We start from the raw sequence: 20,939 nt of genomic DNA, 5'->3' as shown, positions 1-20,939 counted from the left end.
CTTTGCACAAGTAATTTTTCTTCAGCGAATTTAAATGTACTGCAATATATCTATGTTTGGTTAAAAGTGCTATACAATCATTTCTCTTCCGACTACTCTTATTAAAACTAATTTAATAGACCTCTTCATGTTGTAGGTTTTTATTTCCTAAACACTTCATTGCAAAATAACTTTGGGGTCTTACAACCATTTTTGGTTATAGTTTGGGACTAAAAGTATTTTAACATTGTTTATGACACCTTTTAAAATGAGCTTTTTATTAAAAATATTAAATCACTAACAACATACACAATAGAGCCACTTTTCTTAGTCTCATGGTTATGAAATTCTTGCCAGCTATTTATGGAAATCATCCACACAATGTGAATTCATGCATAAATAGAGTGAAAGTGGTAAATTGTTCTATATTGAAACATAAATGTAATCTAAGATGTTCAATGTTTAAATGTGTAGGTTTTATGCTCAAAAGAAATTAAGTGCTTGTTCCAATGAACAAAGAAAAGACCATAAACCTTGGAATCATCCTTGCTTATAAACCTGGAAGCTAACAAAGCAAGGCAGATAAGTTCTAGAAGATTTATAGGTTAGACTTGCATTTTGAAGATGCTTATACAAATTTTAATGCAAAAAATAAAAACCTCAATAGGCATTTCAAACGCATTATAATTGCTGGAAGATCTGGGTTTGAAGTCAGGTCGCTGCCACTAGGTTTCAGGCTCATGCCATCGGAGCCATTGCTGCAATTGGAAATCATCAAGCAGCTCCTGCAACCACTTAGGGTTCAGGATGCTGCTGGAAACCATTGCTAATTTCATAGCTGCCCTACACCCATAAGGCTTTTCTTACACATTGAAACATAGAGGCTTCCGTTCTACGAATTCGTATCACTCTCCACTGCAGCTTGGGGATGAATAGATTCTGCCTTCGCAATCTGGCACCCGCTTGATTCCTTGGAACAACCTGAATCACATCTCCAAGTTAAATGGAAAGAGAGTCTGGGATTGTAGTTGATTGCGTCAGTACTTGCAGTATGGCGAGAGTAGGAGGAAGGGGTGGTGACAAATGCTGTGTGTCTGTGACAATAACTAGTATACTAGCCAGTGTTTCACTGACACACAAGATACTGTTAGTTGAGGTGTTGAAAGTGTCCACTTTACAGCCTTATAGGTTGGGTATAGTTGGAGTCATAGGATGTGTTCTTCAGCATTATATTGTCTTATCCTTCCAATTACCCTCCTCACCTTCATGTGAATATTCTTCCCTAGAGAGGGAAATGAAAATTTGGACATCTAAGCTATTTCATCAGGGTCCTAGAGAGAGGGAGCTGAGGTGTTTGATCTTTACAGTTCTGTATTGTGTCCCAGAGCCTGAAGAGCCCTGGTTTCCCAGAGCAGGGAAGAATGCCAGAGTACTTGTTGGTCCCTCATAAATCCTCCTTGGTGACACCTGGGTTAGACAGAGACACATATTGGTACTCACCTTTACTCTTTTGTAAAATCTTCACTTTTGTGTAGGCAGAATCTGTGACTTTCTTTTAACCAATAGAATATGGTAGAAGCGATTAGATGTCATTCCAGTGATTACATAACATTACATATCAAAGGTGATAGGCTATCACTCCCACGATTATGTTATGTTACACACAATTCCATCTTGTTTACTGACTTGCTCAATAATCTTTCTCTCTCCTTCTATTGCTGACTTCGAAACCTCAAGTTTCCATGAATTTTTGAGTTGCAGAAAATGAATCCTACCAATAATCTGTATGAGTTGGAATTGTACCGTTCTCCAGTCAGGCTTTCAGATAAGAACTGAGTTCTGAGTGACACCCTGTGGAAAACCCAGATTGGTGGCCCACAGGTACTGTGGGGTACTATAGGATGTTTTAAGATGCTAAAATTGTGGTGGTTTGTCATATAGCAATGTAAAACTAATTCAGGGGATATGGAGAATTGTAAATATACTAGAAAAAGAGCAATTTCAGAAGAGGAAAGCTTCAGAAGAGCACATCATCTTAACACAGTAAATAAAATACAGTGAGTGGTGTGCCTGGTGGCTCAGTTGGTTGGGCGTCCGACTTCAGCTCAGGTCGTGATCTCACAGTTCGTGAGTTTGAGCCCCACATCAGGCTCTGGGCTGACTGCTCAGAGCCTGGAGCCTGTTTCGGATTCTGTGTCTCCCTCTCTCTCTGACCCTCCCCCATTCATGCTCTGTCTCTCTCTGTCTCAAAAATAAACCTTAAAAATTTTTTAATAAAAAAATAAAAAATAAATAAAATAAAATACAATGAGTAAAAAAGTATTATATAATAATTATATAATAATATCTAAGTTATGACATTGTGAATAGCAAACTCTTCACCTTTTCCCCACAATCTCTTCTTAGGGCAAGATAAGGGCCAGAGATTTTGACATTAGTGAAAGGGATGATATCATGGTCTTTGCCCTTAAGGAATGAACATAGAATCATTTGGAAGAGCACAGAGCTAAGTGTGAATATTACCACAAAATGTTAGGCCATTAGCATTGACCCTATAATTGTTTGCTTGTTGTAATTTAAGTTAACTTAATGCTTAGTCGAATGAAGGATTTAATCTGTGCTGATTGAAATTAAGTAAAAAATAATAACAAAATTTTGAAAAATCTATACCATTAAAAGTTACAAGTGCGTCAGAAAACATTTTGGGGGTATTAAAAATAATAGGTATCATGTAATAAAACTATGCTTATTTTAATAGTTCAAATAGTAACAATAAAAATGCTAAAATTATTCCCATTTAAAGGTGAAGAAAGTGAATTTAAGTAAACTGATTTTTCATTTTCTACAATGTATAATTTAATATTTTAAATCTCACTTAGTCTCCAAATTGTGCTTTATAAAATAAATTTTATAACGTAAAGAAATTCCTTAATCACATACACTTGGTCAACACAAGGTTAAACTGTTTCTGTCTGTGTGTTTGGTTGTGATGTTGTCGATAAAGTTGTTGCTGAATTATATATTTGATTGTTTTACCCCCAGCAAGGCTCGGTGAGCCTTGACTATGCTTCAAGAAGGGTGAGCTATGTGAAGATTAAATTTCTCAAACTTATTTGACTAGACCAGGTTTTGATCACAGAACACCTACTATTACATTAGAGCGAGAGTTCACCAAAAACATTTCTGGCAAATCCTTTGCCTACATAAATGTACAATTAATTCTTTCCAAAATTCCTAGAAAAACTTAAAGATTAAAAAAAAATGTATTAGGAGCACCTGGATGGCTCAGTTAATTGAACATCCAACTCTTGATTTCAGCTCAGGTCATGATCCAAGGGTTGTGGGACTCTGCTTGGAATTCTCTCTTACTCCCTCTGCCCTCTTCCTCTCTACGCAGCTCAGGCTCTCACTCTCTTTCTCTCTCTCTCTCTCTAATATATATGTGTATATATGTGTGTGTGTGTGTGTATATATATATATATATATATATATATATATATATATCCTATTTGCCTAATTAAATATAGAAACAAGCAAGGCAGTTTTACTACCATGTGCATCAAAGCTATATAAAAACTATACATATTTATTTGGTTACATGTAGTGAAAGCCATTTATTCAACGAAGACAGATATATGTTGCACATGTATGCATGAAGAGTTCGGAATATTGATGATAAGAATATAATGCAAGTTATTTTTCACATTTTCTATACACATATGTGGAAAATTAATATAATATTCCTACAATAATATTCCTCTAGTACAATGGTAAATTTATTTTGAAAAATTTGAGATTAAAAATAGAATAATACAATAAAATATACTATTTCAGTTATTGTGTAAAATATGCCTTGAATGGCATGACTCGGCTCACAGTCTATACAAAAATCTAACATAAAACAAAATAAGTTGCATTACATCTTCACTTGCTTAATAATTTTAGAGCTTTCTGAGTTTTTATATATTTAAGATTTTCCACCCACCTTAAATAAATTAGAATTCATATTGATCTGTGTTACAAATGGCTAACTGAAACTGAATATTATACCATGGTGTTTTTTGGAAAAAAAGGCTAAATATAAAGGAAAAATACACATAATACAAAGGGTATAAAAGAAGCAGAAGAGGAATGGGTAGCCATTATTAATAGTTATGGAAAAATCAGATCAATTTTATAACTGTAATGATGCCCACTCAACCCTAAAATTGAAGTACATATAAAAGCTTTTCAGTTCTATGTATTATTTTTATCTTAGGTTTTATTATATATTGGTCAGTCTGAGTTATTCTGAACAAAAACAACAACAGAAGTTAATCTCTATACAAGCCATTGATAATTTTCATTTAAGTATGTTTATATTGAAGACATTTATCAATGAGAGAAGTTTCCTTTCAGTGGAGCTAAGGGACCATCAGGAAGCTTTGTTTTTTGTTTTTTGGTCTTTTTACTAATCAAATATGTAGTTTTGCATATAATCCAAAGCTCTAGATTAGCATTTCAAGGAGGGAAGGCTATACAGAGTGCATTATGACATTTTATTGCAAAATTATGTCTTAGATATTGACACTGACCATCCCTTAGAAGAGTAAATGTATGGGCTTTTAAAACACAAAGATATTACTAAGTGAGAATTTTTGGATTCTGAAAAGTAAAAGATATTTTTTGAGTAAAAAGACCCACCACTGAGTTCCCTTCAGGTTGTCTCTTCCATTTTTTATAAAATATTGGTTCCACTGAGAATATTTCTACAGTTTTCAGAGACTGGTTGTCATTTTATTCAAATTAGATGCAACTCTAATTGCTTGGAGTTAAAACTCAGTTAACAACATAGTGAGCACATTAATGATTCTCTCTTCAGGGAGTTATAAAAATTAACATAATACCAATAACATTAATAATAATAATAATAATAATAATAATTTTAACACATTAATATATATTCCACCATATATAAGAATATCTTTAATAGTGCTGAATTAGTGAATGAATGATTTTCTTATATGAGTTTTGTTTTGAACCATTATTTTAAATTAAGACTATTTTGCATCTAAAGGATATACTGGAGGGCAATTTGAATTCCTAAAACTGATTATTCCTACTGTATCTCTCAGTTACAATCTCTGTGTCTTCTTCTATCCTTTCATTTTTATGGGTTAGGCCCACAGCTAGTAGATTGGCTTGTGGTTTATGAAAGATTGTGATAAAAATATCTGTGTAAACACAATAAACTCTGTATTGGGAATTTGATTAAAACACAATGAAGGAATCTGTTAAATAGTACTGGGATATTACACAAGAGTAGCTGATCCACATTAATAACAATGTAACAAAATTATAATTAATAAGTAACTTCTAGAAGTTTCCTCTAAAGTGCCCTGAATTCAATTACAGTCTGTATGAATCCCATGTATAACCACAACCACTGCCCTCAAGCTCTAGTGAGAGACTTGTCTTTTTTTTTTTTTTTAAGTTTATTTATTTATTTTGACATAAAGAGAGAGAGGCAGAGCACACAAACAGGGGAGGGGAGAAAAAGGAGAGAGAGGGAGAATCCCAATCAGGTTCCATGCTGTCAGTGCAGAGTCCAAAGTGTGGCTCAAACTCACAAACCGTGAGATCATGACCTGAGCTGAAACCAAGAGCTGGAGGCTTAACTGAGCCCCCCAGGTGCTCTGAGAAACTTATCTATCTTTGGTAATAAACACCTCTTTTCTGTAACTAGTCTGATGCTTACAAAAAAATAAAAATAAAAAATAAAGAAGCAAAACCCATAGTAAAACATTTTTAAATCTCACCATAGCCAATTACTGTGTGAATCTTGTCAGCGATACGTGCTATGTTGTCCTACCCGACTACCAAATTGGATGATACTAATTTTTAAAGTTCTTGTCTAGTATCTGCTTGAAAAAATAAAATACTTTGAGAATTCATTGAGGAAAGATTTAAGAACTGAACATTGAACATGGAGTTCCATAAGACACATTTATAAGATCAAATTAGTGGAAGTCTAGTGCAGTTTACTTTGAAATGAGTGCTTTGTCAGGCATGTTTATCTGTTATCTTGTAGCACAGCAATTGTGAAACAGTAGGTATTTTGGTCACCGTATTACTGCAAAAGGGAAAACATCCAATTAACATTCCACGGAAATGTGTTTTACTGCTGCCAAGAGCTAACACAAATGTATAATACTGAAAATAATTTTTCAAGATTTTTCTAAGGCATTCTGTCTCTAAAGAGGACAGAAATCACTTTGCCATATATTAATTTGCTAATTTCAGTTTCTCCTGCTACTCGTAGTCATTATGATTTGCTATTCTAGTGAAGCTGATTAGGTTAGGTGGCTCAGAGCCAGCAAGCTCTATGAGCTCTAATTTCTCCTTGTCTCAGTTAGATTCCTTGGAAGTTAAGTAGGGAGACCTGATGTGTGTTCTCGCTAATGGTACTTTCAGAAAATCAACCAATATGTTGCACTGAATTTTTAAATTTAATTCTGCCATTCCTTCTGTCTAATAGTTAAGAATTAGTCTTGTAAAAAATGAAATCCTTGTCTGACAATCAATACAGTGGTGTTTCGGAAAACTGTGAACCAAATCTCATGATACTGCTCATCATGATCCACATATATTATAATTTAGGGAATTTAACAGGCTGTGAACAAACATAAGATGTCCAGCAAAATATATTAATTTTTCATAATGTATTGGGAGAATTATATCAGGTAGCATTTAGAAAAGTACTTATTTAGTACATGTAAAATAAATGTTTATTCTCATTTCATATTAATCAACATGCATCTAGGTTATTACTTATTTTAGCTGAACTCAGTGAAGAAAGATGTTTTATTGGAACAAAAAGGTCATTTTTATCACTGTATAGATATTTACTACTATTCCATGGAAGAAGAGCTTTCCATATAAGCCATCTATTTTTATCTCCTCACTAAATATTGTATAGATAAAAACCGTGATCTCACATGAGATTTGAATTCAGGCAAATTAACATTGCACCCTTCTTTGCTACATAGAAACAGTGACTTTGAACCAGCCTCACATCCAAATTGCACTGAGCCCTGCATCCATATGCAAAGAAAAATTAGTAAATGTTAAGATGATTATTATAAAAATTGCACAAAATGATATGACGCAAACAAGGTACTGTGTACATTGTGTCTCATGGTAAAGGTTCCCAAAGAATTTTCTTTCCCCATATGTACACTTGACTTGTTCTCTTAATTCCTTCAGCATACTTCATCTCCTTTCCTTACTTTACTTTTCTCCATAGCTCTTACCACGTTCTGACATACTAGATAGGCTCATTGTAACTGACTTTATTGTCTGATTCCTCCCAGTAGTACATGAGATCTGTAGGCATATTGTTGTATACCGTGATGCATGCTGTGTCTCTACCACCTAGGGCAGTGCCTAAACATAACGGATATTGAATGGTCATTGAATCAGTGGGTAATATTTCTGAACATCTTTTTTATTTATTTATTTTAAAAAAATTTTTTTAATGTTTATTTTTGAGACAGAGAGAGACAGAGCATGAACGGGGGAGGGTCAGAGAAAGGGAGACACAGAATCTGAAACAGGCTCCAGGCTCTGAGCTGTCAGCACAGAGCCCGACGCAGGGCTCGAACTCATGGACCGCGAGATCATGACCTGAGCCGAAGTCGGCCACTTAACCAACTGAGCCACCCAGGCGCCCCTGAACATCTTTTTTATTGTTATTAAACAAAAAATTGTTAGATGAATTTCATTTATGTGTTTCCCATTCTCAGTAATCCAAATTGTCTAAATGTATAACCCAAAATGCCAATCCTGTTTTTAGACATAAAACTGTTTTAGACATAAAACTCATATGAGTTATGATTTTTAAAACTCTGTATCTAAATAATAATTACCTAAATCTTATTTGCCTTTATTTGAAATTTGGATAGACTAAAATATACTAACTGCAGTATGCTACAGCAAATATCCATGCATCCTAAATTCATACAAGCCTTTCTTGCAGGCGCTGGAAATATAGTAGGTGCAAAAAAATTTCCTCTCCTTGCATAATTCACATTTTACATGGGAGATGAACAATAGACAAATTAAAATACAAAAAAATTACATAAATACAAAAGAAGATTTCAGGGGGTTAGTAGTGATGGTAAATAAAACAATTAAGGAGATAAACACTGATGAGCCACTTTTTCATGTGGATTGTTCAGGATTGATCTCTCTGAAGAGGTGACAATTGAACTGAAACCAGAGGAAAATGGGAATGTTATCTCTGTGAATAATTAGTGGGAATGCTTCCTGAACAGAGGGATCAGTATTTGTAGAGATTCTAAGGTAAAAACAAAATAGAGCAGTTGAGAACATTAATAAAATTATTTTGATTATAACCAATTGAAGAAAATGAAGTTCAAAAATTGCTGAAGAGATTTTTTGGCATTGTGAACAATTTCAATTTCATTTTGAGTATAGTAGGGAATCAATGAACATTTTAGTTCAAGAAATAAAATCATGTTTATTTGTTAGGAGTGTACATTTTAGGAGACAAGGATAAAAACAGAAAGATTAGCAGGAAAGTACTGCAGTAGTTTAGGTGACAGATGACTGTATCTTGATTTGAATTTTACGATTGATTTGAGATGGACTTAAAGATAAAGTTGAAAGGAGTTACAAATGAATTGGATGGAAGCATGAGAAAAGAAAGGACATAGTGAGAATCCTCAAGGTTTTTAAGCCAAGCCATTCTGTAAATAGTGTCACAACTGTGGTGGTCAGGGTGGTGGTAGTTGAAATCCAAGAGTTCTTTTTGGACATATTAAATGTGATAAGCTTTTAAAATTTCCAAAGGAGATGTCAAGTATTCAGGTGGCTATCTTATTCTGTGTCCAGGACAGAAATCGGGGCTAAAGGGTAACGTTTTGCGAGTCACCAGTAGAGAGACATTATTAAAGCTGTGGAAGTGGATGATATCACCTAGAAAGTGAGTGTAAATAGAAAAGGCAGAAGATCTAAAGACTGTGCCTTAGGCTATGGCAACATTTATACTTTAGGAAGAAAAGGAAAGACCAGCAAAGGAGACTGAAAAATAAAGGCTAGAGTAATAGCGCCAAAACCAGGGGTGTGTGTTCTATAAACTCAGTGCTGGAAGTGTTTCATGATGTAGGAACTGATCAGATCCACTTTATGAGACTGTTGAGGGATTAAGTTGTATAATGACTAAAAATTAATGTTTGAAATTTTAAAATTTAGGTCAGATTATCAAAGGCAGAAACATTTAATTGGAGTAAGTTAAGGAAGTATTGTGTGTGATTAAGTATATATATTTTAGGCAATGATTATAGACTTTTTTTTTTTGGAAAGACATATAGACATTGGGCAGAAGGCAGATGATGACACACTTTAAGTGAGTTCTTTATTTTATTTCCTTTAAACATAGTATATAATCCAGTATGTTTGTGTGCTAATTGGAGTTGTTGAGCAAATAAAAAATACTGTAATATATAAAAGAGAGAAATAAGGACATGGTCTTTGTCCTTACTGTCTGGAATGGAATAAAAGCCAGTGTACCTTAGAAAGGTTGGTTTTGACTCGAAACACAGGTCATTGTTTTTATAGTTTATATATATATGTATATATATATATATATACATATACACACATATGAAAGATCCACATAACATGGATTGAAGTTCAAGTAGCCTTGGGACACCTGGATGGATCAGTCAGTTGACTGTCCAACTTCAGCTCAGGTCATGATCTCACAGCTTGTGAGTTTTAACCCTGCTTCAGGGTCTGTGCAGACAGCTCAGAGTCAGCAGTCTGCTTCAGATTCTGGGTCTCCCTCTCTCTTGTGCTCTGTCTCTCTCACTCTCTCAAAAATAAATAAACATTTGAAGTTCAAGTAGGCTTGCAGATTAGGAAAAAATGGTGATGATGATGGTTATGATGATGATAAGCACTACTGCACTTTTCTTTTCTAAGTGATGTAAAAAGAAAGATAATTCCCTGGGAGTCAAGAAGGGAGAGTTTGATGGTGGTATAAGGGGTCAAAGATACTTTAAATAGTTGAGTAATTGAGTAGTGAGTAGGAGAGTAAGATCATTTGGAAAAATAAAACAAAACAATATTACATAGGTAACTTTTCCTAGATTTTTTAGCTATTTGTAGGTGGAAACTGACGTATAATCATGGCTGGAGTCTTAACTAGATAAGCATATGAAGGGTAATGACAAGTGAGTTTTGAATATGTGCTGGAGTGATTATATGATAATGGGCTTTGTAATCTAATGTGGATAAGAAGAATAGAGATAGAAGTAAAGCCATGGAGAATGGAGAGTCAATTGACAGGATATCCATGTAGGGTCAGAGAATGTTTAGGAAGAGCTAATAGCGGCAGAAAGCTGGGGTTGAGAGAAAAAAGTTATTACAATTAATGCAGTAGTTGAAGTTGACAAGGTCTAATCTGTTGCCTGAAGTTCATAGAAGAAATAGATTGTTAAGAGTGAGGAGGTCAAGGGGCGCCTGGGTGGTGCAGTCAGATGCTGGGCATGCTCAGCTCAGGTCATGATCTCACAGTTTGTGAGTTCGAGCCCAGCATCGGGCTCTGTGCTGACAGCTCAGAGCCTGGAGCCTGGAGCTTGCTTCAAATTCTGTGTATCTCTCTCTCTGTGACCCTCCCCCACTCACACTCTCTCTCTCTCAAAACTAAAGATTAAAAAATAATTTAAAAAAAAAAGAGTGAGGAGGTCAAGGAATTAAAAACCCAGGTCTTGGATAAACTGACCATGTGATTGAGGAAGCTACAAAGAATAGGTGGTAATAGGATATGATGGAATATTCCAGCATCTATTTAGGAAAACTCAATATTTCTGGAGACAGATCTAATCTAAGTTTCTATACATCATTCTCATTCTCTTACACTCCTTTATTTTCCCTATTTCCTAAATAATCACCATTTATATGACTTAATAATTTCTAAAACATACTTTAAATACATTCATTTATTCAATTTTTACAACAAACTTACTTACAAAAGAGCTAATATATTAATTTTAGAGAAATGAAAATTAAGACTGAGTATTTGACTCTACAGAGGCGAATGTAGTTTTTTTTTAATGACTATCTATTTTTGAGAGGCATAGAGACAGAGCACGAGTGGGGAAGGGCAGAGAAAGGAGACACAGAATCTGAAACAGGCTCCAGGCTCCAAACTATCAGCACAGAGCCCTATGAGGGGCTCAAACCCATGAGCCATGAAATCATGACCTGAGCCGAGGTCAGTCATTTAACTGGCTGAGTCACCCAGGTGCCCTTAGTTTGTTTGTTTTTAATCTTTGTAGGTTACCTGCTTCTTAATATGCTATTGCTTAGTATTCCCATGTTAAGGTGTTATCTTTTAAAGAATCATGTTATTTTGGATATACTTTTGCGGGATGGTGCTAATTAAATTAATCTAATCAAATCTTCTCCAAACCCTGAACTCAAATTCCTGCTACTTTCTTTTTTTTTTTTTTTTCATTTTTAAAATGTTTTTATTTTATTTTTGACAGAGAGAGACAGAGCATGAGCAGGGGAGGGGTAGAGAGAGTGGGGGACACAGAATCTGAAGCAGGCTCCAGGCTCTGACCTATCATCCCAGAGCCCGATGCGGGGCTCAAACTCACAAACCATGACATCACGACCTGAGCCAAAGTCGGGTGCTTAACTGACTGAGCCACCCAGGTGCCCCAAATTCTTGCTACCTTCTTAACACCTCCACTTGCATGTATGCCAAATCTCAAACAGTAGGTGTCCCAAAATGCAAATATTTGCTCACAGGCTTTATTTACCATCTACCCATTTCTTATCCCATTTTAAGAAGCGCATCCTCATTTACTCTTTTGTTCAAGACATAAGTCCAGGAATCATCTTTGATTTCTCCATTTACCTAGCTTTCCACTCAGGGTCTGTTCCAAAAATACCTAAACTTAGATAATCTATCTGCATTGCTACCATCCTAGGCTGGGCCCACATAACATAATTTCTGTATTGTACAACAGCTTGCAACTGGTCTCCCTGGTTTCCACTATAGTCCATTCACCACTCATAAGTCTGAATGAGCTTCTTAAAATGAAAATTGAATTGTGTACAGTTAAGATAAAAATTAGACTCTTTGGGGTGTCTGGGTGGCTCGGTTGGTTATGTGTCTAACTCTTGATTTCGACTCAGGTTATGATCTCACGGTTGTGAGACTGAGCCAAGTGATGGGCTCTACGTTGGGCATGGAGACTAAAATTCTCTCTCTCCCTTTCCTTCTGCCCTTCCGCTGCCAGCACTTTCAAGAAAAAAAAAAAATCAAACTCTTCACCATGGTCTTAACGTCTTACATAATCTGACACCAATTCTATAAACTTTGCTTAGAAAATTGCTCCTCACTCATCAGCCTCCACCTAGATAGGATTTAAATTAGTTGTTCAAACATATCTTTGTACCATTTTAAGACTTCTTACATTTTATTCTCTACCTAAAATTCCTTCTTATTTTATGTTATTTGAATAAAATTTTCTCATCTTTGATGTCTGCCCTTCAATATCATCCTTTTAGAAAAGCTTTTAATACCCTATTTAATGAATTCCTGTAAGCATCGATCTTTATCACAAATATAAAAACACAATAACATAAAGATCTATAAAGAAGAAAGAAAATTTATCTATAGGCCCACTACTCAGATAGATATTATTGATGAATATCACTCTATACACAGTATCTTTTAAGAGGAAAAGCATAGAAAATACACACAGATTTAATAGACATATAATATGCTATATGGACATTTTGTTCACTACTTACATAATTCTACATTTTTCAACCTTCAGAAATAAAAATAAAAATCATAAAAGACAATCTATAGAAATAATAATCCATAAAAGCAAATTTCTATTTCAAGAGACACACAAAGCTTTGGTCTCATCTCTAAATTTCTTTTAAGAATTTTTGTAACTGGGTTGCCTGGTTGGTTCAGTCATTAACTGACTCTTGGTTTCAGCTCAGGTCATGATCTCATGGTTTGTGAGTTGGAGCCCCATATCAGGCTCCTCGCTGACAGCTCAAAGTCTGCTTGGGATTCTCTCTCTTTCCCTCTCTCTCTGCCCCTCCCCCCTCTCTCTTAAAAGAAATAAACAAAATTTTTAAAAAATTTTTGTAATAGTCTATACAATTATGAGTTAAACCAGACAAAGACTCCACTAAAAAAGAGAACTACAGGCCAATATCTCTGATGAACATGGATGCAACAGTTCTTAACAAAATACTAACAGATTAAATCCAACAGTACATTCAAAGAATTATTCACCACAATCAAGTGGAATTTATTCCTGGGCTGCAAATGACATTCAATGTTGACAAATCAGTCAACATGATACACCACATTAATAAAAGAAAGGATAAAAATTATATGATCTTCTAAACCAATGCTGAAAAACATTTGACAAAGCACTACATCCATTCTTAATAAAAACCCTCAACAAATAGGGATAGAGAGAACATACCTCAATATCATGAAGGCCAGATAAGAAACACCATAGCTAATATTGTCCTCAATGGTGAAAAAAAACCCATTTCCTTGATGGTCAGGAACAAGACAGGGATGTCCACTCTCACCACTATGATTTTGCATACTACTGCAAGTCCTAGCTTCAGTCATCAGACAACAAAAAGAAATAAAAGGCATCCAAATCAGCATGGAAGAAGTCAAACTTTCACTAACACGACATGATACTCTATGTGGAAACCCCAAAAGACTCCACAAAAATTGCTAGGACTGATACACAAATTTGGTAAAATCATAGGATACAAAACCAACGTGCAGAAATCTGTTGCGTTTCTATACACACACTCATGTGCACTTTGAAACATTGATTGTAATGAATCCAGTTCTTAAATTTGGGAGCCTTTAAAGTCTTCTTGTAAAATCATCTTTCACACACATATCCCCCACTGTATTATGGGAAATATCATCATGTAATCATCCTGAAGGAAGAGGATAAGGCATACCACTTCCAAGGACTAAACATTGCATACACAGAGAGGTCTCCTATTTAAAATGTCTCTATCAATTGGGGGCACCTCGGTGAATCAGTTGGTTAAGCATCCAGCTTTCTTGATTTCAGCTCGGGTCAAGAGCTCATGGTTCACAGGATTGAGCCAGTGTTGGACTCTGCACTGACAGTGCGGACCCTGCTTGGGATTCTCCTTCTCCTTCTCTCCTTGCCCCTCCCCTGCTTGTGCTCTCTTTCTCTCAAAATAAATAAATAAACACACAGAAAATTAAAATGTCTTTATTAGTTGAAACTAGATATTCTCCCTTCACTGACACCAGTTCTGCTGTTTGGAATGCTACAAAATAAATCTAAACTCCTTCTCTTTTGGGAGAATTTTAATTATTTGAAGAGATATCATGCTTCTGTATGTATAAGTCTTCTCTCTTCCTTATTATATATCATCAGGACTTTAAACATTTGCTTATACATCTTGTTTTACAAACTTATCATTGTTCTGACTCCTCTTCTAATAATACAGATTAAAAAGTTAGTTATTACACCTCAAAGTAAATTTGAAATGGTAAAAGATAAAATTATGAGAGTCTTTAGGAATTGTACTATAATTTTGGTTGTTCAAAACACATGACATTTATTTTGGGTTCTTCTATTCCAAAAAGAAAAAAAAATTCCAAACTTCTCCTAAAGGGAGAATTCTGTAATAAACAGAATGATAGATGGGGCGCCTGGGTGGCTCAGTCGGTTAAGCGTCCGACTTCAGCTCAGGTCACGACTCGCGGTCCGTGAGTTCGAGCCCCGCGTCGGGCTTTGGGCTGATGGCTCAGAGCCTGGAGCCTGCTTCTGATTCTGTGTCTCCCTCTCTCTCTGCCCCTTCCCCGTTCATGCTCTGTCTCTCTCTGTCTCAAAAATAAATAAACGTTAAATTTTTTTTTTAAATAAACAGAATGATAGAAAAGTCAAAAAGTATACTTATTAGGTGCAAGAAATACCCACCCTCCTGGGTACTTAATGTTTTCTAAAAGTAGGGGCAAAGTATGTATAATTCTAAATAGCAAGGAAATTTGAAATAAGAAACATCTGTGTTCCGGTAACTTAAAAGATTCCAATTGGAGTAATTTACTTAATATATTTCTCAAACTCTCAACATTTTTATGGATAAAATGGAGGTAATAAGAGAACCTAATTGGTAAGATTTTTATATAACACTCAGCTCCCTGTTTTTCACAGAGTATGCAGTAACTATTGAATATTTTTATTATGTTATGTGATGTTATGTTATATTATGTTATGTTATATATTATATTATTGTATATTATATATTATTATATATTATATAATAAATGCACCACACTGGCATTCAGATTCTTTTTATTTAAGTTTATTTATTTATTTTGAGAGAGAAAGAGAGAGTGTGTGTGTGTGTGTGTGTGTGTGTGTGTGAGTGGGAGACGGGGAGAGAGAGAATCCCAAGTAGGCTCGATGCTGTCAGTGCAGAACCCAACACAGGGCTTGATCCCATGAATAATGAGATCATGACCTGAGGAGAAATCAAGAACCCAATGCTTAACTGACTGAGACACCCAGGTGCCTCTAAATTCTTTTATGGGAACTACAGGTGATAATGTGGGCTTGTACTGAGTTCCAATACTTGTTAGAAACTTTTATTATGAAATAAATATTTATTGATATATTCTGGATGATAGAAATGTGTCAAGCATTGAGATTGCAACAGTGAGCAACATAGACATTACATTTGTGAAAATTGAGTCTCCCTATCCTAATCATTTCCTTATTCTTAAATATTCAATTTAGATATCATCTATATTTCTAAACTTATTTTAGTGTTTTCAATATTTCTCTTCTTTCTGCATCTCATTCTGTTTTTAATTCTTTGTTCTACTTATTCTGTAATACAATTTAGTTATTCTCTTTTCATTATATCTGTTCACATTTCTACAATTCTGTTTGGTTCTTTTCTTGTATTATTTTAATGTTTATTTTTGAGAGAGAGAGGGAGAGAGAGAGAACTAGTGGGTGAGGAACAGAGAGAGACGGAGACACAGAATCTGAAGCAGGCTCCAGGCTCTGAGCCGTGGGCACAGATCCCCATGCAGGGCTCAAATTCACCAGCTGTGAGATCATGACCTGGTCTGAAGTCAGAAGCTTAACTGACTGAGCCACCCAGGTGCCCCTGTTTGGTTCTTTTTGAAATTCATTTGTCCTCTTCTCCTTTTGTCTTACTCTTATCTTATATTTTTTAATTTATTTTTCTATTGAATATTTAAAATGAATTTAATTTAACTTTCTGTTAGATTATTTCATAAACTCTGATTTATGCTCCAAAACAATGGCATGAGTATAACATCTTTTTAATAGTTCAACACCATGACTACAATTGGCAATTGCTATTAAATTTCTCCAGATTCTTGGTATTATAACTATAACCTTAGATTCAGATATTCTTAATCAGTTTGGTTCTGTCCACTATGTATTCTTATGTGCTTTATCACATTCCTGGGATCCCTGAAGTTAGACTAGAAAGTGATAAAATTTAACAAGAGTCTGTGTGGTGGTTAATTTTATGTGTCAACTTGACTGGTCACATGGTACCCAGATTCAACATTATTTCTGGGTGTAGTTGTGAGGGTGTTTCTGGATGAGATTTGTATTTGAATGAGTAGACTCAATAGATGGTCCTCTCCAATGTGGGTGGGCATCATCCAATTCATCTAGGTGTTGAATAGAACAAGTGGCCGAGGAAGGAGAACTTTGCCCCTTTTTGCCCACCTGACTCCAGCGTCCATCCTCAAAATGGAATGTACATCATTGGCTCTCCCAGTTCCCAGGCCTTTGAATCAGACTGAATTACACCACCAGATTTATTGGGTGTCCAGCTTGCAGAAAGCAGATAGTGCAGTGAGACTTTTCAGTCTTGTATCATGTGAGTCAATTTCTCATAATAAATTTTGTTCCTCTGCTACGGAATAGAAACACAATTATTTTTTGTGTTTACCTTGTTCTCTGCAACTTTGTTTAAAGTACTTATCAGCTCTAGAATTTTCTTGTGGATTCTTTTCCATTTTCTATATATCAGATCATGCCATGTGTAGAGATTTTAAAGAATTTCTTCCTTTATAATTTGGATATCTTTTATTTCTCTTGCTTATCTAATTGCTCTGGCTAGAACTTCCAGTACAATGTTGAATACTAGCTATGGAAGAGGATATTGTTGTCAAATTATTGATCTTAAGGGAAAAGCTTTCAGTGTTTCACTATTGAGTATCATGCTAGCAATGGGTTTTTTCATAAATACCATTTATCATGTGGAAGTTCTCTTTTTTTCTTAGGCTTCTGAGTGTTTTTACCATGAAATGTTGGATTTTTTTTTTCAAATTACTTCTTCATCAGTTGAGATGATGATTTTTTCCCTTCATTCCATTAATGTGATATATTACATTGTATTAACTTTCTTACATTGAATCACCCCTGTAATCTTGGAATAAATTCCACTTTGCCGTGGTGTATAATAATTTTTGCATCCTATTGGATTTGGTTTGCTAGTGTGTTGTTGAAGTTTTTGACTCTGTATTCACTAGGGAAAAGGTTTATAAAGTTTTCTTCCTAGGTAATGCTGGCTTTACAGAATGACTTAGGAAGAGTTTTTTCCTCTTCTAATGTTTTTGGAAAAGTTTGAGAAGGATTGTGGTTAATTTTTCTTTAAATGTTTAATAGAATTTTACCAGTGAAGCCATATGGTCCTGAACTTTTCTTTGCTGGGAATTAATGGTTAGTGATTCGATCTGTTTAGTTGTTTTAGCTCTGTTGAAATTTTCTATTTCTTCTTAAACCAACATGGGTAATTTGTGTATTTCTCAGATTTTTTTCCATTTTATCTCGTATGTCTAATTTGTCATCATACAGATCTTTAAAGCCTTTCAATAGTGTCTCACAAACCTATCATCAGTTCCATCTTTGTCATTCTGTTTTTCCTGTCTGTGATTCAGTTCAGAAAATTCTTATCAACCTGTCTTTGATTTCACTGATCCTATGTTCAGTGTTCTGCTGAATTCCAATTAAGTCCTAACAATGATTTCTTGGTTTCAAATATTTAATTTTTCAATTATAGAATGTTCTTTTAGTTTTTTTCAGAGATAATTTCTTTGTTTAAATGTATCCTTTTATTCACTCAGACTAATATCATTTATTTGTTTGTTTGTTTATATTTTACTAATTCCAACAATTTGGCTATCTTTTATCCTGCTTGTGTTGTTCTATTTATTTCCGGTATTCTGAATCTCATTTATTTATTTCTTTATATGTTAACCTGTCCATATGAAAGAATCCTGGCACCAAATTTATGTTTTTTTTTTCTTTCCACAGAGAAGGCAAGGGTCTTTCACTATTAGAAAAATAGAGTAAGGGCTGAATACTTAGATCCATTTGGAATTGAACTAGGTCAGGGCTGGGATGTATATTTAGTTGACCTAAGTTCACTTGTGATTTTAAATGTCTTGATGACAGAACTGTTGGATAATTGTCTCTTCCTCTTCAGCCCAGTGTCTACAAGCGTCACCTAAGCACTCAACAACATTGTCAGGGTGAAAACATTGGATGGGGAAACCAGTCATGTGTTCTAATCTGGTTACAAGGCCATTGAAACTTCCCTCATTTTATTTTCACCAACCCAGTTCTTTTACAGATGGCAACCCCATCTTCCAAGAGGGCTTAGAATCACACATGCTCATAAACAGGAAAATAGCTACTGCTCTCACTGTGTGCAATGGTCTGGTGCAAATTTCCACATCCTGAACAGAAGCAGAACTCCTTTTACTTTTCTCATATCCATTTTTTTTTCATATTGTAACATCTCTGACCATGGGATACATCTGAAAACTTTGGCATTGCACAAGTATTGTTAGTTGTCAGCCAGAATATAATTGTATGAGCCATGCATGCGTACAATATACAAACTTGACCATGGCTTTTCATATTTTTGACATTTCAATTGAATTATGTTATTGTTGTTATACATCTTCTGTATTTAATTGCTTTTCAAATGTCTTTGAAAGGATGACATTATAAATTAGATTGAGATACTAAGTCATTTTAGTTCAGAAAGGCACTAAAACAGAGAGCAATAACTTCTATGAGTGAAGCAAATAATCATTGTCAGAATAATAATTACAATTTAATTATTTATTTCAAGGAAACAACCAAGTGCTTAATGAAAACCAAGGACAATGCCTGCAAGCAGATAAAACTTTGTTATATTTTGCTACTGAGGTATGTGCAAAAATATGGATAATTACAAACTGAGCAAAGAAAGTCAAGACAGAAGAATTGACCAAATCCCACAGAAGAGATGAAAGGTATTTTAAAGTAATGAGAGGCTGGTCACATATTGTTCAGTAGCATTATGAAAACATGAATATCAATTTGTCAGAGACTTCCTATGCCTTAAACAAACAGGGTTTAAAATTTAGATATACGTGAACTTACTGAGAGAAAGATGAAAGGTCATTTCAGAAATAAGGAAGGAGCAGCAACCAATTTATAGAATAGGGGTCAGTGTCTTGGAAAAGCATTCTGGAAAAAGAATAGATGGAACAATATTTCAAGAAATGCTATATCATCAGCAGGTTTTCGATTGTGCAAAAAAGGATTGTGCCAACAATCCGTTGATGCTACAAAAGATCATATTGTGTGGGAAAAGATGTTACTGATGACAATAAGTAGGAAGCGACTTAGAAAAGCCAATTTAAAGAGTTGCCATTTAATGTGTATATGCGCAGGAGTTACATGTTAAACAACTGTCTAAATGCATCTAAACCACTCAACAGTATGAAATAAAAATTTTAAATAATAAAAGATAGTGGTAAAGTTTAACTTATATACATTTTATTTCTTGGTGTATAAAATAATGTTAACTCTTCATATTTATAGCATCAGAGGATTGATTAAATACTGTATAAATTAACACATTAAATACCTAAAGAAGGTTATTCCAACATCCTTGATAATGTGAAATTATCTACTAAATATATAATATTGTGCATATACATTTCATATTATCTTCTACAGTTAAATTTCCTATTTTCTATTAATGTCCATCTCAACTAACTATATAACTTATATGACCATAAGCTCTGTGAGAGTAGAAACGAAGTGAAAATATTACCATTGTATTGTCACCATATTATCACTACGATTTAGCACTTTTCTGGAACATTGCAGTTTCTTTGTAAATATGTATTTGTTGAATGACTATACATGTTAGAGAGGTTTAAAGAGGATGGAGAGTCACTCATATGGAGGGAAAAGTGAGAATAAAAATACAAATTTAGGGGATAACTGGTTGAGTACTAGAAATTGAGAAGCTGAAGTTCAGAAACTCTAGAAGATGTTGACATGATGACTAAAAGCTAAAATTAGGGAGAATATGTAGAGAATGAGGTCTTAAAACAATATTTAAATTTTTAATTAAGAAAATAAAATTATTTCCTAAAATGTAATGCATATATGATGCATGTATGATTTTAAAACCAGTCTTTCCAAAAAGTGTTACTAGTAAATTAAAATCATTAATCTGTACTCACATGACTATAGAAATTACTTATTTATTATTGCCTCAAAATTCCTGTAAAGTTTCACAGTAGTTTAGAGATTGTGTGATTTCATTGGGTAACCTGACAAGGAGGAAGATCTGTTCTGATTCCTAAAATGGAGGTTCTAATGCTGTTTGAGTCAAACACTTCCCTTTCTTTTTTGATGAATTGCATCAAATTTAATTTCATGCAAAACCATGATGCATTTATGTATCTGAACCGGCTCATATTTCATTTGTTCAATAGGCTTTTAAAATTAATTCAACAAATATTTGTTTAATACTTATATATCGAGCACAGTACCAGGAACTAA

At 34.4% G+C, this 20,939-nt stretch overlaps 1 long non-coding RNA gene across 1 annotated transcript in view; it reads right to left on the bottom strand.

The window, feature by feature from the left end:
* Nucleotides 1-19,473: 19,473 nt before the first annotated feature.
* The window catches only part of LOC132681931 (uncharacterized), a 97,522-nt gene continuing 96,056 nt past the window's right edge, over nucleotides 19,474-20,939 (bottom strand). The window contains exon 3 of the long non-coding RNA XR_009611333.2: nucleotides 19,474-19,607. This is a non-coding gene — a long non-coding RNA (uncharacterized LOC132681931). The remainder of the gene's footprint in view (nucleotides 19,608-20,939) is intronic.

Source organism: Panthera onca, chromosome A1, assembly GCF_046562875.1.
Source record: "Panthera onca isolate mPanOnc1 chromosome A1, mPanOnc1 haplotype 2, whole genome shotgun sequence".
NCBI classification, from domain to species: domain Eukaryota; kingdom Metazoa; phylum Chordata; class Mammalia; order Carnivora; family Felidae; genus Panthera; species Panthera onca.
This window is presented reverse-complemented; position numbering and strand designations above follow the sequence as displayed.